The sequence below is a fragment of the Eurytemora carolleeae genome, unplaced genomic scaffold (assembly GCF_000591075.1).
Source record: "Eurytemora carolleeae unplaced genomic scaffold, Eaff_2.0 scaffold141, whole genome shotgun sequence".
NCBI lineage: Eukaryota > Metazoa > Arthropoda > Copepoda > Calanoida > Temoridae > Eurytemora > Eurytemora carolleeae.
In genome coordinates, this window is record NW_019396386.1 from 172689 (window position 1) to 177860 (window position 5172).

Consider the following 5172-nt stretch of genomic DNA (forward strand, 5'->3'; position numbering starts at 1 on the left):
ATCTGAAAATCATCATATGTATCAACAAAAACATCAAACAAACAAAGATTCCTGTTTTTTTATTATCAACTTAATCTTAAATATATTGTTAAAATAATTTATTTTGTTTGATTAGATTTTAGTTAATTTCATGTTATACAATGATGGTTTAACTATTTTAAAAGAGATATATGGTTAAAAGGATATTCGTGAATCTAAAAAAACACAAAATTAACATATTTAAATCACTAATGTGACAAAACTAGATTAAAGTTTTAAAATCCTAGCATGATAGTAAATAGAGTGTTTGGTTTGGTTGAGGTTAATGGCGAAATTGCGTAATTATGCAGCAGTAGACGACGACATTCCAAGAAACATAAATATACGTTTGTATGACACTTAGTTGTCGTCTTTGCTCGATTGATTTTTATTATTATTATTTAAAGTATCATTTACGCGGCACAGTCGCATAGTTCAAGGTCTAAACCTGCGCAGAACACGGAAACTATCGTCTGCGCAGACAATCTGGCTGACTACCTGAAATTCAGCACAGAACTAGAAGTCTGTTGAAGTGTCAAAACATAGTGTTTACAGTAGTCTAGGCTTATTTTAAGATCAAATACGGCTAGGTGAGAAAATTTTAATAGAACTTTCATTCATTTCTCATTCATTACAAACAGTTTTTCATTCATTTTTCACAAACTTAGAAAATGGTTAATCAAGTGACAGATATATGCAAATTTCGAGAAATAGTTAATATTATTCAGGGTTATCCACAAAGGATAAGAATGTAAAGACGACTTTAACTCTTCAAATATGACGATCTTAAGTTTAAATTAAGGCGTTTAAGATATGCAAATACCGTACTGAAGCCCCATCCTTTGTGGGTAAGCCTGTAAACAACAACAACAAAAACATTAAAGGTTCATACAAAGTTTAGAACTTTTTTTGAAACCAAATCCTCTGAATTGAATCTGATATTTAAATCATTATTTTCTGTTTTCTTGCAGATACATAGTTTTGTTCGTTCATATTAATGAGCATATTAAACAGAATTATTTCAAGGTTAAAACTTGTAAATATTTTCCTTAAATTGACAAAGATTACCTGAAAATGTAATTGTGTTTGCCTCAAGTTGAGTAGATTCCCTCAAAGTATAATTATATTTATCTAAAATTAAGTATAAAAGTATAATTATGTTTCCCTTGAATTGGCATTGATTCCCTGGAAGTTTAATTATGTTTGACTAAAATGAAGTAGATTTCCTGAAAGTGTAATTATATTTGACTTAAGAACACAAGATGTTCCTTAGCATCTNTAATTATATTTGACTAAAATTGACATAGATTCCCTTAAAGTGTAATTATATTTGACTTAAATTGACATAGATTACCTGAAAGTGTAATTATATTTAACTAAAATTGACATAGACTCCCTTAAAGTGTAATTATATTTAACTTAAATTGACATAGATTACCTGAAAGTGTAATTATATTTGACTTAAATTGACATAGATTACCTGAAAGTGTAATTATATTTGAATAAAACTGACATAGATTCCCTGAAAGAGTAATTATATTATCCTTAAATTCACATAGATTCCCCTAAAGTAAAATTAATATATTTAAACAAAGTTTCGATTTCCTTCAAGTGCTGTAAATGTTAATAAATGTGGCATTTCTCTGAAGACTGAAGATGTAATTTTATTTGACTAATATTGACGTTGATTACCTTGAGTGTAATTATGTTTGCCGTAAATGGACCCAGATTCCATAAAAGTGTAATTATTTTGATTAAATTAAATTGGCCCAGATTCCCTAAAAGTGTAATTATTTTGATTAAATTAAATTGACCCAGATTCCCTAAAAGTGTAATTATTTTGATTAAATTAAATTGACCCAGATTCCCTAAAAGTGTAATTATTTTGATTAAATTAAATTGGCACAGATTCCCTAAAAGTGCAATAATGATAAAATACATTTTTCAACTGTTTTTATCCAACCAAGCAATTTTTCACTCTTAGAAAATTCACAGAAATGCACTAAAATGCAACTTGTTTGTCAAGATTTTACAAGTTAGGGTTGTTTTAAAAATTTGCGCAGAATTCCTAACAGAAATTATTTGGAAGATTGATCTTATAAGTATTTTTTAATTGGCTGCCAAAGCCTATATAATATTATTGATAAATTACAGGGGTACACTTGTGAAAGACTACTGTGCGGACTTGTTGTTTAAACACTAGATAAGTTTCGTTCAAATTCAATTTTCCAATTCTAGCCATATACAATGTACATCACTTTCTACACCTATATTTCCAACTCGAATGTTATGTATATTCTGATATTCATTTTTATGCAGTACTAATGGGATATATTTTCCTACAAACATTTGACTCTTATTCATTCTCCTTGTTAAATACGTATGATAATGTTGTTATGTGTGGTTTGTTGAGCCAAGTAATATTTCGTTTAGTTATCATGCACGTGGAAATAAGAGTTCGGTCCTTATCCCAGAGACCTGTGACTTTCAAATTCTAGTAAATATTTATTTTCCATATTGTTTAAATTCTAATTTTCTCCAATAATTGATTTGGAAAAGATAGAGAGAAAAAATGGTAACCAAGCAAGATAGGTAGGAAGATAGATAGATAAAGATAAAAAGAGAGAAAGATAGACAGATAGAGAGGAATAAGACAATTTTTGTGGTAGTATCAATTGTTAGCTGGATCATATAAGTATAATAGTGAGTACAGTAATACAGTAAGACAGTAAGGGCTTCTGCCTCATGTCATTCCTTACAAGGATAGACAAAACAATATCAAGAAACATTTTTTTAATATTGTTGGACAACATTTTACAAAATAAAACTCCTTTAAAGTTCCTTTAAAACTGCTAAAGTAAATCTCGTTTTAATCCTGAAGAACTAAAATATACAAGGTTAAAGAATGAAATAAAGTGGTATCTGAAAACAATTTTAAAAAAGGGGCATGTCTGATTCCCAACTGTAAAATCTTATTAATAATACTAATGATATCATCGTTTTTCTAGCTTTAAGTTTTCAATTTTTAATCTTTCGTTTCCGAAGCAGAAATTTGCACTTAATGGAGAAACCACATTTTAAGATTGATAAGTTTGAAAGAGAAAAAGACGGATATCTTATGTATTCAGACAAAGTTGTAAAAAGCACTGTTTTTATTCAACGCGCGCAAAGGGGGTTAGTCTTTAAAAAATTGAATCCACCTATTTCATCTAAAACACGCACCTCTGACCCTTGTGTAAAAGTAAATTCATCCTAAAGTCTGACCGCGTCAACCTTGTTGCACCAGCTAGTCATATTGAGTGTCTGTTTTATTTACCCAATGTCCGGGCATCACAGTACAAACTGGGACCGGAAAGGTTGGCCCGGCTCGGAAATTCAAATGTACTACGGCTGCCCGTGAAAATTGATGCAAAAGAAGTGTAAACAAAAAATAAGAAAATAAAACCGTCTTCTAGTTCGAGAAATGTTTAAATACTCATTGATGCGTAATTAACGTATTATTTATTGTATTATATAGAAAACAATATTTGTAGACGAAATTTTGTAGAATTTATTGTGTTTGATAACTGTTTATATTTGGAAAGCAAATTTTAGATTATTTTCCATTACATTTACATTATTTACTTTTTGAAAAACATGAATGTTTTAATATTTTGACAGTTTTGAAACTTTAAAACTTGAAAATAAACACTGCACTGTAAAATGCCCCCCCCCCCTTCAAAAAAAATGATATTGAGTTTTGGCATGAAAGATCAGTTCTCTTTAAATATTGTCTTATTCTTAACTAAACACTTTGACGTGTATTGGTTGTATTTAGTACTTGAAGAAGAAGATCAAGCTTGACTTAATAAATTCATTTTTAGTTTTCATATTTGCCTTCATTCTTTATCAAGTTGTGCCGGGGATATGAAAATAACCGAAGACAGTTTAAAGGGACTGTAAGCGTAATTTTAAAGTGACCCTCCATACAAAGATGGCAATGTCTGCCAGATTGACACCGGTGCCCTTGACACCTTAATCTCATTAGAAATGTGGAAGATACCGTCGTTTTTCTGATAAGATTAGTGTTTATTTCTTTAATTTTCTCCATCGCTTTTTAAGAACAAGAAATGACAAGTCACCTTCACAGAGAAACCGCAAATGAAAGTGAACAGTTTAAAGAAACGAAAACATTAATATATCTAATTGATGCTTAAAGGCCGCTTTTGTATTCCTTGGCATCCTTGCATTGAGGAAATTACGCTTACAGTCCTTTTAAATCTTCCGAACTGATAGAATTTCGACTGAAAATATAAAATCAAAAACATACAAATATATTTAAAGGGAGTGACCGGCTATGTAAGGCAGTTGAACTTAGTATGCAGTGTTGTGGAAAACTTCTTTCGGAATCATTTGAGACGTATTAAACTTTTTAAAGATCTGTAAATCCTGAGTTTGAGCACAAATTCGACGTTCAAAACTCCTACTTTGGGGGTCGATACGTTTTCAGAATTAGATCACTCCCTTTAATTCGTACTTGATCATACAAAGCTGTTAAGGGAACCAATTGTGAATCGGGCACTGCCATCTGTGGATGGAGGGTCACTTGAAATTACGCTTAAGGACTTTAAGCTTTAACTTAATAAATTGAAATTTTCTGCTGTTTCCAATGTGAACCAAAAATGTTGAATAAGGGAATGAAAAATATTTTTTAGGAAAATTGTGGGGAATGTCAAATAATGGCCAGGTTTCATCCAACACTATTCTGAGCAGGTAAAATAAAAACATCTTTTTCCGTGATTTCGCTACTTCTATATATATTTTTGTTTTTTGTCTGTTTTTTGTTTGTTTGTTTGCTGTTATCCATTAAACGTCAAAAAGGCTGAACCGATTGGGCCCACATTTTTTTGTTGGACCTCACGTGACCCCAGGGAAGGTTTATGGATGATCGAATTTTCAAAAATTTCCCTCTTTCAAAAGTAGAGTTTTGAAAATTATATAAAATCAACAAAAAAATGTTTAGAATCCGCGAAATTTTTGTTTGTTTTTGTTTTAGAATGTAAACAATTGAAAATAAGATGGACTTCGCATGCCCTAAAAGCTTAGTTTCTATAAAAATTACTTTTTCCCTCATAAGCTGACAAACAGAAATTAACATAATATAATAATATATTT